This window comes from Drosophila kikkawai, chromosome X (genome assembly GCF_030179895.1).
Source record: "Drosophila kikkawai strain 14028-0561.14 chromosome X, DkikHiC1v2, whole genome shotgun sequence".
Classification (NCBI taxonomy): domain Eukaryota; kingdom Metazoa; phylum Arthropoda; class Insecta; order Diptera; family Drosophilidae; genus Drosophila; species Drosophila kikkawai.
In genome coordinates this window covers 3,830,414-3,848,045 of record NC_091733.1, presented here as the reverse complement: position 1 = coordinate 3,848,045, position 17,632 = coordinate 3,830,414, and the positions used below count along the sequence as shown (strand labels likewise).

General features: G+C 45.8%; 1 protein-coding gene and 2 long non-coding RNA genes across 3 annotated transcripts in view; 2 read left to right on the top strand and 1 right to left on the bottom strand.

Annotated features, from left to right (window-relative positions):
* kl-5 (male fertility factor kl5) overlaps positions 1-17,632 on the bottom strand; it is an 871,112-nt gene that overhangs the window by 620,625 nt on the left and 232,855 nt on the right. The window lies entirely within an intron of this gene.
* LOC121502185 (uncharacterized) lies at positions 5,209-5,870 on the top strand. The gene is made up of 4 exons (XR_005990861.2): positions 5,209-5,372; positions 5,425-5,651; positions 5,708-5,777; positions 5,840-5,870. It is a non-coding gene; the product is annotated as an uncharacterized lncRNA (long non-coding RNA).
* Positions 12,977-13,639, top strand: LOC138929253 (uncharacterized). The gene is made up of 4 exons (XR_011445666.1): positions 12,977-13,140; positions 13,193-13,420; positions 13,477-13,546; positions 13,609-13,639. It is a non-coding gene; the product is annotated as an uncharacterized lncRNA (long non-coding RNA).

The following is a 17,632-nucleotide window of genomic DNA, read 5'->3' as shown; positions in this document are numbered from 1 at the left end:
AATTTAGCAAAAATGGCCAAAAATCGATTTCTTTCTGACATATCTAGAAAGATTCCCCTGTTGATGCTGATCAAGAATATGGGGTCGACAATGATTCCTTCACTTAGAAAAATATTATTTTGTATTATAAAATCAGATTTTTTATATTAAAAAACTTCTTCATTATTTTAAAATTAACAAGAAAGGAAGCTAACTTGCAGATTGCTTTTGATGTTTACATTATAGTTTTAAATGCTAAGTACACTCACAAAACAAAGTTTCATTACATTTTACCTATACTTATTATGTTTACAGTTTGACAGTTACAGTTTTACACTCCCAGCATTACATATTTTATACATTTACCGATCGCTTCTATGGCAGCTATATGATATAGTTGTCCGATTTTTATAAAATTTATACCAAAATTCTAGAATAATAAAAAAACTTATATCTCAAAGTAGATATAAATACGTTGAAAAACAACGAAGCAATAATTTTTTTCCTAATAATTTCCCGATCGTTCCAATGGCAGCTATATCATATAGTCGTCCGATTTTCATAAAATTTTTACCAAAATTCTGAAATAATATAAAATGACCATATCTAAAAAATGGTGCAAAAATGTTGGAAAACATCAAAGTTATAATTTGATTTCTAAAAATTTATCGAATATTTGTATGGCAGCTATATGATATAGTCGTCCGATCCGGCCCGTTCCGACATATATAGCAGTGAGGGCATATAGAAGACTATATGCAAAGTTTCATTCAGATAGCTTTAAAACTGAGGGACTAGTTTGCGTAGAAACAGACAGACAGACAGACAGACATGGCTAGATCGACTCGGCTGTTGATGCTGATCAAGAATATATATACTTTATAGGGTCGGAAAGGTCTCCTTCAATGCGTTGCAAACTTCTGACTGAAATTATAATACCCTGCAAGGGAATAAAAAGGAAAGAAAAAGTTTATTTATCGGTAGTCTTAAACAAATGTATTTGTATAAAGGCCACACACTTCGAAATCTGGACAGTTGGGAATATTACTATTCACCTCACTGTGATCCGATAATTCTTCAGATAAACTAACAAGAAAAATTCTAACTTGATGCGTTCAAGCCATCAAAAGAAGAAGTTTAAAAGAGAAAATGAATTTATTTATCCGCGAGTCTTAATAAAACTTTTACTAAGGCCACACACATTGGGCGCCACTATTCTTATTAATAATAATAAATTATAACTGTAGTTTGTAACGTTGTATTCTGGCTGCTTTCGAGCTGAGCTGCGGGGCACGCTGTATTTTCCGGCTCTAGCTCGTCGGCTTTGGGGGTGGAGGTCTTGCCTACTCAGATCTCGGACACGAACTACACATTATTACTAATAAAGAAGAGAATTGAGCGTGCTTGCAACAAAAATAGGAACTAGAACCAAATCGGAAGAAGTATAAATAAATTCAAACAGAAAAAAAACTAGAAGAGGAAAAGGCTGAAGGTAGAACAGAAGAAGAAAGGACAGAGAGAGATCCCTAACTTTTGCGAGGACACCGGTGTTATTGTGTTCGCTATATGCCCACCCAACCTTTGACCACCACCGCAGAGTTCGATATTTAAAGTTTAGGTATTCATGTTTATATTCTTTTCGTTTTCAAGTAACATTTTTATTCTATAGGTTAAGTAAAAAAATTAAGAATTAGAAGTAAGAATTAATGTCAAACATCAAAGTTATAATTTGATTTCTAAAAATTTATCGAATATTTGTATGGCAGCTATATGATATAGTCGTCCGATCCGGCCCGTTCCGACATATATAGCAGTGAGGGCATATAGAAGACTATATGCAAAGTTTCATTCAGATAGCTTTAAAACTGAGGGACTAGTTTGCGTAGAAACAGACAGACAGACAGACAGACATGGCTAGATCGACTCGGCTGTTGATGCTGATCAAGAATATATATACTTTATAGGGTCGGAAAGGTCTCCTTCAATGCGTTGCAAACTTCTGACTGAAATTATAATACCCTGCAAGGGAATAAAAAGGAAAGAAAAAGTTTATTTATCGGTAGTCTTAAACAAATGTATTTGTATAAAGGCCACACACTTCGAAATCTGGACAGTTGGGAATATTACTATTCACCTCACTGTGATCCGATAATTCTTCAGATAAACTAACAAGAAAAATTCTAACTTGATGCGTTCAAGCCATCAAAAGAAGAAGTTTAAAAGAGAAAATGAATTTATTTATCCGCGAGTCTTAATAAAACTTTTACTAAGGCCACACACATTGGGCGCCACTATTCTTATTAATAATAATAAATTATAACTGTAGTTTGTAACGTTGTATTCTGGCTGCTTTCGAGCTGAGCTGCGGGGCACGCTGTATTTTCCGGCTCTAGCTCGTCGGCTTTGGGGGTGGAGGTCTTGCCTACTCAGATCTCGGACACGAACTACACATTATTACTAATAAAGAAGAGAATTGAGCGTGCTTGCAACAAAAATAGGAACTAGAACCAAATCGGAAGAAGTATAAATAAATTCAAACAGAAAAAAAACTAGAAGAGGAAAAGGCTGAAGGTAGAACAGAAGAAGAAAGGACAGAGAGAGATCCCTAACTTTTGCGAGGACACCGGTGTTATTGTGTTCGCTATATGCCCACCCAACCTTTGACCACCACCGCAGAGTTCGATATTTAAAGTTTAGGTATTCATGTTTATATTCTTTTCGTTTTCAAGTAACATTTTTATTCTATAGGTTAAGTAAAAAAATTAAGAATTAGAAGTAAGAATTAATTTTAATAATATTTCGGCATTCGACCTTCATCGAGTGCAGACGTACTTACGGACGACCGCTACGCGGGGTTTATTCTCGAAGTGTTTTTTCATTGTGAAAAAGTAAATTCGGAACTCTAAACTACGTACTGTCAGCTAGGCCAAGCCCTATAGTGCGTATGACATACGGACAAAAGTGCGTGAGACGTGTTTTTGAGCTGCAAAGTTCATTTATATGGTGCCACGCGAAATAAGCTCAAAATAATGAGCGGCGATCAAAAGAATGAGCGTAGAACCTCTATAAACCAAAGAAACGGTTGCTTCACCTATTTCTCAACTCGCGATATAGAAGCAGAAAAAACGTCTACTAAGCCCAACCCGGCTCTACTGACCGCCGACGGCACGAGAGCGCGCTCTTGCTCCCCCGCCCTACTCATTCCAGCTCCTACATCTTGGAGCTCCCAATGCCAAACCCCACCACCATCGGCTTCGATGGAAGACGCACCAACAACAAGCAGAGCTGCAATTTCTGCAAACGCAGCAAAAGCAATAGCAACAACTAAACCAGCGACCAATATTGCGAAATCGGTGCCAACGGACGCAGCGCCAAATTCAATGGTAACAAAAACCGTGAACTCTGATAAGCAACAAGCGGTTCCGGCTATACAGACTGGCATGGATCGCTACATCCAAATTAAGCGTAAGCTTAGCCCACATAACACGGTTGGTAACAAGCCTAAGATCAACCGTGTCACCAAAAGCTACGATCCAAACAACACCAACAAATTCTCTCCGCTAGCAGCTGATGAGAATAACCAAGCAGAGCCGGAGCAGGAGACCCAAAAACAACCAAAGCCCCCACCCATTTATATTAGGGAGAAAAACTCAAACGCCCTGGTCAACAAAATTGTTGCGCTGGTCGGGGACGGAAACTTCCATATTGTTCCGCTTATTAAAGGGAACATTTGTGAAACAAAAATTCAAATTCAAAACAATTTTTACACCTACCAACTGAAAAGCAGCAAAGGACTGCAAGTCGTTTTAAAAGAAATTTAACCAGACGTCGCCCCCTCTGAGATAGTGGAAGCCCTGAAAGGCAAGGGTTTCCTTGCCAAGAACGTCAGCAACATTATAAATAAAAACAAAAAGCCGCAACCACTATTCAAAGTCGAACTGGAGCCAGAAAGTAAAACTCTGAAGAAGAATGAAGTTCACCCGATCTACAAGTTGCAGTTCCTGTTGCATCGAAGAATCACCGTTGAAGAACCACACAAACGCAACGGTCCTGTGCAATGCACAAATTGCCAGGAGTATGGACATACGAGGACATACTGCACCCTTCGGTCAGTCTGCGTAGTCTGTGGAGACTTCCACAATTCCGCACACTGCCCTGCGAACAAAGAAGACCCAAAATCGAAAAAATGGCATAGCGACATAAGTCCGCCGCCATAAGTTCGCCCAGTACATTTGGTCCGCGAAATTATGGCGTTTTTTTCCGGCGATCTTATGTCGCCGAAAAGCGTCATAAGTTCGCGCGAAATTATGGCGTTCAAAAATTACTTGCGGCGGACTTATGACTCTTCAAAGCGCCATAAGTTCGCCAAAGAAAAAACGACATAATTTCGCCAGCCGCGATCTTATGTCGCCAAAAAGCGTCATAAGTTCGCGCGAAATTATGGCGTTCAAAAATTACTTGCGGCGGACTTATGACGCTTCAAAGCGCCATAAGTTCGCCACAGAAAAAACGACATATTTTCGCCAGCCGCGATCTTATGTCGCCGAAAAGCGTCATAAGATCGCGCGAATTTATGTATGTATACATATATATGTTCATACATTTATTTCATTTGTTTGTACATTGTAAATATGTACAACCTGTAAAAATACAAAAAAATACCAAAATTTTAGTTTTCTGGCCGATTTTTATATGAAAACACTGCTATGTAAACATTGTATTATGAAAAATTTGTTTTGGACTTCAAGTTTTTTTTGTGTACATATATGTACATATATATAAAACTTTAAATCCAAAAAAAAACCTAAATATAAATTTTCATAATCAGGCCTGCTCCGGTAATCGAAAACGGCAAGATTTTTTCGTTTTCGTTTTTGAAAACGAGAAATTGGTGCTCCGGTAATCGAAAACGAAAGATTTTTTCGATTTGAAAAACGGGCACCTTTTTCTGGCCGGAATGAAAAGTAAATGGTTTTTTTTATATGAAATCAGATCTTATTTACAAAAGGAAAAAAATAGTTTACTCAGTGGTCTATTGATGTTTATTCCACACCACCACAAGATTGTTATGGAACTGCATATTCCCTGGGCAATGCCGGACTAGCTCAGTGGATGCCCAGGGGGGGGGGTAGGAACCTATGCCCGCAGTCCGCACAACGAAACACCGATTAATCGGACGTCTCACACAAACTCCTCACTAACAGATAACACAGCTCTAACAAACAAAAGTAAACAAACCAAAATAGACGACTTTTGCGGAATGGTGGCATAGATGGAGTCGCCACGACGCTCCCGCCCAACCTGTGGTGCCTCCGGTGTGTCTAGGGGCACCACCCATCTCCGGCGGACCGGAGTCTAATCCAGGCGGCTTGACGGCCGGCCCATCTCCCCAGGTAATTACTTTTTACTCAAAGTTCATGGCGTTTAATACTTTAGAAATTTCAGATACTTAAGGCTAACATTGGCAGAGTAATATAGAGTTCCTAATGGACTCATTCCCGGCGAAACGTCACCCTAGCCCGGGATGCGCTCGCGCCAAGACTGCGGCAGCGGAGAAGAAGCGGCGGTCCGCTTAAGGAAAAAGCCACAACTGGCTGGAGAAGTACGCTAGATTCCCTTTTCCTTTCTACCTATTATCCCTGCTGGAGCTCCAAGAGAAATAAAGGGGATGGGTAAGTATATCTTCAGTGAATATCCACTTCTTCAAAGCCGTTCCTCAATTCTGCAGAACTCGTGTTGCACAAATCCCTGACCCAAGTTAAGAGACGCGGAGAAACAAGCACACGGAACCAATTATAGTAAGACAAATAAATTAACCTAACAAAAACAACAGCACACTAATTATTTTATTCTATTGCAGCAACGAGAAGGCACTATCGGCGACCCGTAAATGCTTCGGTGGCGGGAGTGGCCAGAAATCGTGACGACTGATGGCGACGCAAGCCCGAGGAAAGAAGGCCCTTCGGAGCCACGGCCACGTCGTTTTTTTGAGAAGGGGCAGAGCCAAACAACTGTCCCAAATATGGGTACAAAAACCTGCCGGTTCTAGACGGCGCTTCACGGAACGGACTCACCGGACTCCCGATTGGCTAGCTAGATGGCTCCGTCAACGGCTGCTTAGAGGCTCGTTTGAAAATCTCCCTCACTCCTCTCCAGAATATATCCTCCCCAGAACGTCGGCGGCGGGTAAGATTCTCCGTATAATTTCACAAATTTTGAATAAAAAATCGCCGTGGCCAGCGATTGGTTCACTGCCACGCTGAAAATACACGTTTATTAAATAAAACGTTTTTTTTTTAAATCTTTGCACTTTCACCCACGTTCTTCAGGTAATTCCTAGCCGCCCAGGAGATTAGCTGCTTTAACTTCGACTTTCCGTTGCTACTGCCGGCTTCCATGTTGCCTATCCCTCCCTATATAGGCTTCGCCTGTCACCCGAGTTCGCACCCAGGAACCGTTCTTTTTTCGGTGCAACGGCCGAGGCCAAGGGTAAAAACCCTTTCTCTTAATTCCCTTAACCTAATCCCGTTTCCTATTCCCGGTTCGCTCTTTTGAATCCCTGCCCCCCCTGGTCCTAAAGATCCTACCTCTATCGATCTATCGATAGTCCTCCAGCCCATTCCGATTGAAAATGCAACACCACCCAAGGATTTGGAGAGATGCTACTGGATCACGGCGGCTCGACAGGATCATTGGGAGCATTTGGATATTGTTCCCGTGCAGTTCCGTCAGGTGCCCAACGCGGGGCCCACGCCTTACGGGAAGTATCAGCTGTCTGTAGGCTCCTCTCCGTCCTTGTATACTTTGTGTTCTTTGTTCCTTTCCAGGTTAGATGCGGATGTCCTTGGCGTGATAGATGCCCAACCTTCGGCCCTGCAGATCCTCCAGCTCGTACGCATTATTGCCTACGGCCTTCACCACTCTGGCCTTTAGGAACTTTTTTGCGAACTTCGCATTAAATTGCTTCCCAAAGTCGCTGAGGACAAAGTTCCGGCGATAGACTTCTTGCCCCGGCTTTGCGGTGAAGACTCTGGCCCTCTGGTCGTATCGCTGGCGACTGTGGTCATATGCAGTCTCCAGACTCCTGCGCACCTTCTCCTGTACCACCCGGAGTTTGTCAGCCGTTGACATTCCGGCCATTTCATGGTCACACATCGACTGCAGCTTCCTTGCCAGTCGGTAGCTGGACCCATGCACGAACATATGATGCCCGAACACGGTAAAGAACGGCGCCTGGCCTGTTGCTGAATGGACGGCATTCCTGATGGCCACCTCAATCTCCGGAAGGTACGCATCCCACTCCCGATGGTCACTCTCCAGGAACCCTCGAATCGCTGCCAGGACACTCCGGTTGACCCGTTCCGCTGCGTTGCTCTGTGGGGAGTAAATCGGGGTCTTCAGATGCCGGATCCCGAAGCTCTCCATCGCCTCCTCGAAAATCTTCGAGGTGAACTGCCGACCGTTGTCAGAGTGCACCACCTCCGGCACTCCAAACTTGTAGAAGACCTCCGTAATGAGGAAATCTACTACGTTCGAAGCGGTTGCGTCTCTCATCGCCTTGAGGAACGTATATTTGGAGAAGTGGTCCACTACGATGAAAATCCAGGCGTGTCCCTTCTTCGACCTCGGATATTTGCCAAGGAAGTCGACGTACAGCTTCTGGAAAGGCCGCTCCGTCTGTACCCGCTCTCCGATCCCCACCATCATCCGGTGGTTCGGGGCCTTCGACTCCTTGCAAATCTCACATCTTCGGACGAACTCGCGGATCTGCATCACCATTCCAGGCCAGTAGAACTGCCTCCGCAGGATCTCCAGAGTCTTCCCCATTCCGCCGTGAGCTGCCTTGGGATCCGTATGGGCTCGCTCAACCAGGCTGTGGGTCAGACTCTGCGGTATCCAGAGTTTCCATGCGGATCCTTCAACTTCGTCATCCAGCGTTTCCGGGGAGACTCGCTTGAAGATGAGACCGTCCTCGATCCTAAGATCCGGTAAGCTATCCGCATTCTCCTCCACTTCACGGACTAACTCCTGGTACTCATCCCCAGCAAACTCGGTGGTCTCGAAACCCAGCAACTCTGTCGGATCGACGGCGATCTCCTCCACGCATCGCAAAAGCGTGTCTGCCACCACGTTCTCGCTGCCCTTCCGGTGCTCGATGTTGAAGTTGAATCCCTGGAGCTGCAGAGACCACCTGGCCAGGCGTCCTGAGAGATCCTTCATGGACATCAACCACTTTAAGCTGGCATGATCCGTGATGCAGGTGAATGGCATCCCCTCCACGTACGGCCGAAACTTTCGGATCGCCAGGAGCGCTGCCAGGCACTCTTTCTCGGTGACGGTGTAATTCACCTGGTGCTTGTTCATCTTCGCCGAGAAGAAGGCTATCGGCTGCTCCTGGTTGTCCACATCCTTCTGGAACAGAACCGCTCCAACCCCGATGTGAGAAGCGTCGCACTGGATGAAAAAGTGCCGCTTGAAGTCGGCGTGGACTAGTACCGGCGCTGTCGTTAGAGCCATCTTCAGGGCTTCGACCGCCAGCTGCGCCTCCGGACTCAGCGAAAACTTAGTGTTCCCGGTTTTCTTGAGCGCCTCGGTGAGCGGTGCTGCCAGCGTTGCGAAGTTCCTGACGAAGCGCCGATACCATCCAGCCGTGCCCAAAAATGCTCGCACCTCCTTCATCGTCCTCGGCTCTGGCATCCTACGGATCGCGGCCACCCTTCCTGGATCCATCCGCAGACGACCTCCACCTACGATGAAGCCTAGGTAAGTCAACGACTTGAAACAGAATTTAGACTTGCTAAGCCCAATCGTCAATCCTGCTTCCCTCAGGCATTCGGCGACTCGTCGTAGGTATCGGAAGTGCGTCTCGATGTCCGGTGCCAGGATGAGCAGATCGTCTAAGTAGACGAACACGTTGGACCGGATTTCGGCTGGGATTACTCTGTCCATGAGTCTCACCAGCCGCTGCGCCGCATTGCAGAGCCCGAACGGCATCACTCGGAACTGGTACAGGGGCCGACCAGGAACCGTAAACGCTGTCAACTCCTTGCTCTTCTCGTCCAGTTCGATCTGCCAAAATGCGAATTTTAAATCCACGCTGGAAATGTAGTGCGTCTGATCGATCCTGGACAGGATTCCATCGATACTAGGCAAGGGGTAAGCATCCTTGACGGTCACTTCGTTCAGCTTCCTGGCATCCAAGCAGAACCTGTCCTTTCCAGGCTTTGAAACCACCGTCGTCCGGTTACTCCACGGGCTCTTGCTCTCCTCGATGACTCCCAGCGCCAGCATCTTGTCGACTTCGTCCTCGACCACCTTCTGCTTCGCCGGAGACATCGGATAGGGCCGATCCTTAAAAATCTTTGCGCCTTCTACCAGCTCTATGGAATGCTTCTCCAGGCTCGTGGTTCCTAAGCCATCCTTTTCAAAGGTGAGAAACATCAGCTTGATTTCCTCCAGCTTCCGGGACTCCGCCTCGGATAGAGACCAGGATTCGGGATCTACCTTCTCTTCGTCGTCGTCTTCTTGGTCGGCGTAGTGTTCCATTTCCCTGGCGTGGATTTCTTCGGCCTTCATCACGCTGTTTGGCGGTACTTCTCCCACTACGGCCGGAGCCAAGCCAAACGCTCGCCAAAAGTCGACTCCGAGATATGCCGGCTGCTCAAGGTAAGGGCAAAGATAGAAAAGAATATTCTCTACCCTCCCTTTGTATTCCACAGGTAGCTTTAATCGCCCGATGATCGAACGATCCTCGCCTGCGGCCGTACGCACCACCGAGAAATATCTTTGTACAGGCACACCCAACGCCTCCACCAGTTCCCTACCGCCTTTGCCGAGCAGACTGACACTCGCTCCGGTGTCTAACAGACCCGTCAGCTGCTGGCCTAAAATGTTTATCGCGGCGAAGGGCCTGGAATCGTGGATGCCGCCCCGCTGTACCGCTGCGACGACTTCCCTTCGCTTGTCCCTACGCTTCCGAAACCGATCTCTGGCCTTCCGTACCGTTCGGGATACCTGGCGCATTCCGCACAGCTGGTGCTGTTTAAAAATTCTATTCCTAGTTTCTATATACCTTCGCATGCGCTCCTCATATGGTAAGTCCCTTAATATATTTTTATTATGATGATTAATATTTATCTCCTTCCTTGCAGGCTCCCCTACATCGCGGGTTTCCGTCCTGGGCGAGTTCCTCCCGCTCTCGCATCGCCCAGCCGACCGTTTCCCGCACAATTCGGGCATTTTGGGGCCACCGTGTCGGCCTTTCCACAGCGGAAGCAGAACACTTTCCGCAGCTCCTGCTCACAATCCCGGAAGCCGTGGTCCAACGCTCCGCAGTTCCAACATCCCGCTCGGAATGGATTCCGTGGCCTCTCCCGGACTTCCTCGACCTCAGGCGGGTGCTCCTCCTCATCTGGTTCCGGTCCAGCCACCTCGCTGACCCTGTTTCGCTCTCCTGCCGGATAGCGCGTCAGTGGAGGAAATGGTGTGCGGCTCCTGCGTCCAAAACTGCGCTCCACCTCGACGGCCTCCTGCCGCAACTCATCCACGGTGAGCAGCTCCATCGCGTAGATAAAACGCGCGATTCCCTCTCGCAAACCCTTCTTCATCACTTTCACCAAGTGCCGCTCTGGCATTGGCTTTTTCAGGCGAGAAGCAAGGGTCTGCATGGCGTGCAGGTAATCGTCTACGCCCTCTCCTGGCTGCTGCTCCCGTTGCAAAAGGAGGTGCATCCTTTGGTGCTCCGTCTCATGGCTCTGGAACCTGTCAAGCAGCGCTCGACGCAACTGGCTCCAATGGTCCAGTCTATGCTGCTGGACATGGATCCAATACCACTCCAACGCCCGTCCCGATAGCAACGTGTGGAAGTTTCGCAGAACTTCAGCCCACGGACATCGAGTTTGGCGTTGGAGGTACTCCAGCCGGAATAGGAACCCCTCGACGTGGTTCCTCTCGTCCTCGCCGCTGAACGAGATGTTCCAGCGCTCCACCCTGGTGTACTGCGCGCTGCTTCCCGTTACGTCCCAGTTGGCGTACGCCCGCTCATCTTGGAACTCGCCCGCGCGGCGATCCTCCACTCGCCAATTCCGACGTCCGCCCTCGTCCCGACGGATCTCCTCGACTTCGGTGGACCACCCTGGGCTGCTGCAGACTGTCTCGTCCGGGTACGGTGCTTTCCTGGGCGGCTTCGGTGGAACACGCGGAGGTGTCCTTGCCGCTTGCCCACTGACCGTCTGGTGGCTCCGCGGTATGGCTCCACGAGCGCCTTGGGGTCCCTCCGTCGGTCGTCCCATAGGAAAAGGCTGCTGTGGCCGTCCCTCTGGCAGAGGCTGCTGTTGCTGCTGGGCTGGGATCCGCTGCGGCTCCTGCTGGTGAGTACCTGCCGGTCTCAGCACCTGATTCATCAGATTCATCATCTCCAGGAAGCCAGCCCGCAGCTCGTCCCGCAAACCTTGGCCGATTCCCGCCTCCTGGGACTTGCGGTACGTTTCCGCTGCCTGCGCTAGGGCGAGGTTCACCGCCGACGTGATTGTTGAGTCCACCGGAGGACTCTGGAAGCGTACCGCCTTCGGGGGGGATTCCACCTCCAACAGCTTGTCAGCTGCTGCCCCGATCGCTTCAAACTCCAGCGACTTCAGCTGCTTCGGCTCCTCTGGCTGCTCCTCTGCCCGTCGTCGCGGTGGAGTCCTCACCAACCCGGTTGAGAACCGCGGCGGCGCGTACCCAGCAGCACCTTCCGCGTCCGTGGACCACATTTCTTCTTCTTGGGCTGAAGGACCCTTCGATCTAAGGTCGTACCTGTCCTGCCTTTCCTCTGCCATTTTTTTATACCTCCTAACTTGCGAAACACCTAACAAATTTATAACACCACCTACCCAAATCTCTAAACAAACACCTAACACTGAATAAATAAATAAATAAATAACAAATATAACGATATAAATAAATAAATAAAGCAAGATAAGTAAATAAATAACAAACAGCAAATAAATAAATATATAACCACAAATAAATAAATAAATAACCAAAAATAAATAAATAAATAACCAGTCAACTAATTTTCCTTTGCTTCTAAATTCTTAGGGGAGATGGAGCCGATCAACCGCCGGTGGACTCCGTGCCAGATTTCCTGCGTCTTACATTCCTTCCGGTCGTCTCTACTCCGGCCGCTCGTCAACTGGACTAACTTTCAGCTGTGCTGAAAGTCGCCAGTTAAGGACTTCGGCCTTCGCAGCATCCCGTAGGATTTTCCTTGGCGAACGCGGCTTGAGGTTCACCCTGTGGCATGGTCGTGCAACGCGCAGTGTGTCCTGCGGGTCACGACACCCACCTCCAAGACGATCCCAAAAGCCACCCTCACCAGGAAAACCCAAGGATCCGCACAAAAATTACGTTAACAAAACAAAAATTACCAGACTTTACGTTAATAAACAAAAAATTTAACATGTATCCCTATCAATTATATCACAGCTTTTAATTTATCACAGTGTATCCGTGCTTCCTGCACGGGTCTGTGCCCGAGGGATGCAAATCCGGCGTCTTACGCCCGGATGCCACCACCTCTGCACAGCAAAACAGCTGCGAGCTGTGACATGGAGCAATTGTCCGCTCTCCTGCGGCACAAGCCTCCCGTCTAGACAAACCAAAAGAAAACGATAAACAAAAAAAATGCCTCCGCCTGGACCACCAGTCTCCATGTCCCAGGTGCAATTGCAGGCCGTAATATAGGCCTCGCAAGCCACCCTTCGTGGAGGCTGGATAGCCCAGGACGTGACTGGACAAGACGTCCTCATCCCGATGATATATTTTTTTTTTTTTTTAATTTGGGCGCCATATTGTTATGGAACTGCATATTCCCTGGGCAATGCCGGACTAGCTCAGTGGATGCCCAGGGGGGGGTAGGAACCTATGCCCGCAGTCCGCACAACGAAACACCGATTAATCGGACGTCTCACACAAACTCCTCACTAACAGATAACACAGCTCTAACAAACAAAAGTAAACAAACCAAAATAGACGACTTTTGCGGAATGGTGGCATAGATGGAGTCGCCACGACGCTCCCGCCCAACCTGTGGTGCCTCCGGTGTGTCTAGGGGCACCACCCATCTCCGGCGGACCGGAGTCTAATCCAGGCGGCTTGACGGCCGGCCCATCTCCCCAGGTAATTACTTTTTACTCAAAGTTCATGGCGTTTAATACTTTAGAAATTTCAGATACTTAAGGCTAACATTGGCAGAGTAATATAGAGTTCCTAATGGACTCATTCCCGGCGAAACGTCACCCTAGCCCGGGATGCGCTCGCGCCAAGACTGCGGCAGCGGAGAAGAAGCGGCGGTCCGCTTAAGGAAAAAGCCACAAACTGGCTGGAGAAGTACGCTAGATTCCCTTTTCCTTTCTACCTATTATCCCTGCTGGAGCTCCAAGAGAAATAAAGGGGATGGGTAAGTATATCTTCAGTGAATATCCACTTCTTCAAAGCCGTTCCTCAATTCTGCAGAACTCGTGTTGCACAAATCCCTGACCCAAGTTAAGAGACGCGGAGAAACAAGCACACGGAACCAATTATAGTAAGACAAATAAATTAACCTAACAAAAACAACAGCACACTAATTATTTTATTCTATTGCAGCAACGAGAAGGCACTATCGGCGACCCGTAAATGCTTCGGTGGCGGGAGTGGCCAGAAATCGTGACGACTGATGGCGACGCAAGCCCGAGGAAAGAAGGCCCTTCGGAGCCACGGCCACGTCGTTTTTTTGAGAAGGGGCAGAGCCAAACAACTGTCCCAAATATGGGTACAAAAACCTGCCGGTTCTAGACGGCGCTTCACGGAATGGACTCACCGGACTCCCGTTTGGCTAGCTAGATGGCTCCGTCAACGGCTGCTTAGAGGCTCGTTTGAAAATCTCCCTCACTCCTCTCCAGAATATATCCTCCCCAGAACGTCGGCGGCGGGTAAGATTCTCCGTATAATTTCACAAATTTTGAATAAAAAATCGCCGTGGCCAGCGATTGGTTCACTGCCACGCTGAAAATACACGTTTATTAAATAAAACGTTTTTTTTTTTAAATCTTTGCACTTTCACCCACGTTCTTCAGGTAATTCCTAGCCGCCCAGGAGATTAGCTGCTTTAACTTCGACTTTCCGTTGCTACTGCCGGCTTCCATGTTGCCTATCCCTCCCTATATAGGCTTCGCCTGTCACCCGAGTTCGCACCCAGGAACCGTTCTTTTTTCGGTGCAACGGCCGAGGCCAAGGGTAAAAACCCTTTCTCTTAATTCCCTTAACCTAATCCCGTTTCCTATTCCCGGTTCGCTCTTTTGAATCCCTGCCCCCCCTGGTCCTAAAGATCCTACCTCTATCGATCTATCGATAGTCCTCCAGCCCATTCCGATTGAAAATGCAACAAGATCATTCTGACAGATAATTATTTTATAAAAAATTTATTTCTGACCCCACCTCAGATTTGACAACGAAAATTTTGCCGTGCTCAACCAGTTTTCTCGTTTTGGCGATAGGTCGATAAGTTCACCGCAAAAAGTTATCGCCAAGGTTGCCATATTGTTGGTGGATCGAAACAGCCAGTTAAAAATACTTATAAAATATAAATGAATACATTAATAACTTTAAAGGACCGCCAAAATGGTTGTTTATAATTAATGCTATTTAATGTGATTACTTAAATGGTCCAAATTAACCAAATAATTATTTTAGACCACCGGAATTAAAACTGTGAAAAGTGTGGCAGCATCTTAGGTGCCTGGATTTGCTTAATTCTACCATTTTTTGCCTTTTTCTGGCTTAGAAAAAGGGCAATTGAAAATATAATAGGCAGTACTTTACGTTGTTTGCTTATTACCAACAACACAAGTTAGCTGCTTGAGCAGAGAGAAACGATGAGAAAACGAAACATCCGATAGCAGAAATTTGCCGAAAACCGGAGCAGCTAAAAACGAAAACGGTTCGTTTTCGCCCAAAACGAAATCGAAAAAATTTTACGATTACCGGAGCAGGGCTGAATACAATGTTTACATAGCAGTATTTTAATATAAAAATCGGCCAGAAAACTAAAATTTTGGTATTTTTTATATTTTTAAGAGCATTTTTATATTTAATTTTTCGAATGAAAAACAAACGAAATGATTTCCCTTTTTCTAAAAAATCTTCTCTAATAAGTTGCTTTTCAAGAAAATATAAAGTTATTTATACGAAAACGTAAGGTAAAAACATAGAAAATCTTGTACCGCTCGCGATGTAACGTTACAAATCGGTTTATAATATAATATATATCATAATATGTAATATTTTGAATTGAAGTGCACTGAATTTGTATTATAATGAAATAATGGGAAAAAATATGACCATTTTCTTAAATGTTTTTTTGCACGATCGATGCATTTGACCAGTACTAATTGTATTATAAAAGGCAAGCTTTAGGGAATTGTCACATTTAAATTATTTGCAGAAAACAATGCATCGCAAACGGTACAGAAAACATAAGTCTTGTTTGACTTCAGCCTGAAAAACTAAAATCACAATAAAATACTGTTGCTTTCCATTCATGAAAGTTATTTTTATTTTATAGGGTCTTCCCACACATCGTCAAAGCAAAGGTTTAGCAGTGCCGAATTTACCCAAATGGACCGCCGTTAGAACACATTAAAATCTAACCACGGTTTGTTTGGCGATAGTTAGGCGATAGTTTTTCGGTGCAACTCTGAAAATTTGACCATCACTACGAAAGTGTATACACACTTGGCGAGGAACAAATGAAATATGGAATTTAAAATGTGGCGCCAAAGCTACAAGCATGCCCAAAATAGTTGTTAGCGTTTTTTCTGTATATTCTTGCCCCAATATGTCCCCAATTGTTACTATTTAATATAAACCGCCGGCCTCTACCTTATTTTAAAGATTTTGGATGCCTATACCACCTATAGACACTCTTCGGGGAATTTGCTGTTTATTAAAGAAAAATCATTAGAAAAACTAAAATTCCTTGTCATTTAATTCATTTAAATTTAGTGCAGATAAATTCTGACGCAATCTGTGCCTTTTGCTGATGTACAACAGCCAAAATAGTTGGTAAATGCTCTATTTCAAATTTGCAACTGCCAATTCGACAGTCTTTGTTTACGTTTTCATGAGCCGTAGCTGATCGATCAGCTATTCGGATGGTGAATGTGCTTTGACGGTGTGTGGGAACACGAGTTTCACATTTGTGAAAAATCCCAAACGTTCCTCACAAATGTGCTGTGTGGGAAGACAGTATTAGAAGCTAATTTCAGATTTGTAACGTTACATCGCGAACGGTACAAGATTTTTATATGTTTTTACCTCACGTTTTTGTATGAATAACTTCATATTTTTTTGAAAAGCAACTTATTGTGTACTTAATAGATATCAAAGAGAAATTGTTGTAGAAAACATTTTGTTTGTTTTACATGCAAAAACTGATATATAAAAATCAGTTAAAAATACCATAAAATACCAAAATTTTCGTTTTCTGGCCGATATAATGGTTATTGATGTATGTACATACATGTTCATACATACATACGTACATCCAAATTGCGAAATGATGTATTTTTTTCTATGGCGAACTTATGGCGCTTTCAAGCGTCATAAGATCGCGCGAAATTATGTCGTTTTAAAACGGCGAACTTATGGCGGCGGACTTATGTCGTTACCCCCGAAAAAATGCGGAAACTGTGGAGAAAATCACAAAGCTAACTACAGAGGCTGCGTGGTCTACAAGGAGCTGAAGAGTCGCATGCGACGAGCAACAGCTACACGCCAACAAAATACACAAAATGTGTATTATAATTCAAAAACTACTCCAGATGTATTCTTTGCCAAAGCAGCCAGATCCTCTTTTGGTCCGCTAAATGCCCCTACGGGCATCTCCTACGCTGAAGCTCTACGAACAGGTATGCAAAATCCTTCCCCCTCAAACTCGGTAAACCCTCAGCAGGCCCCAGGGCAGTCACAAAACAACCTGGAATCCATGATGGTGACCATGCAACAAAGTATGATGGAACTCATGTCATTTATGAAAACGACCATGCAAACGCTCGTCCAGAATCAGAATATGGTGATACAGTTGCTTGTAGCACAACAGTCGAAATAATCAATGTCTAATCTACGTATATCCACGTGGAATGCCAACGGCGTCTCACGGCATAAACTTGAACTAACACAATTCCTAAATGAAAACCACATCGACGCCATGCTACTGGTCGAAACGCACCTCACAAGCAGATACAACTTTCATATAAGAGGTTATACCTTCTACCGCACAGATCATGCAGATGGTAAAGCCCACGGCGGGACCGGTATCCTTATCAGAGAACGCATCAAACACCACTTCCACCAAAGGTTTGCAACAAATTACCTGCAAGCTACGTCCATAAAAGTGCAGTCAGGTAACGGCAACCTTTGCATTGCTGCTGTCTACTGCCCACCTCGCTTTACAATCTCTGAAGGTTCAATTCATGGATTTTTACAACTCACTTGGAGATCGATTTATAGCTGCAGGAGATTACAACGCCAAGGGAAGACAACTGTACAACGCTCTCATCAATGTGAGAAATAAGCTGGACTACGTTTCCCCTGGTAGCCCCAGATATTGGCCAGCAGACCCCAGAAAGAT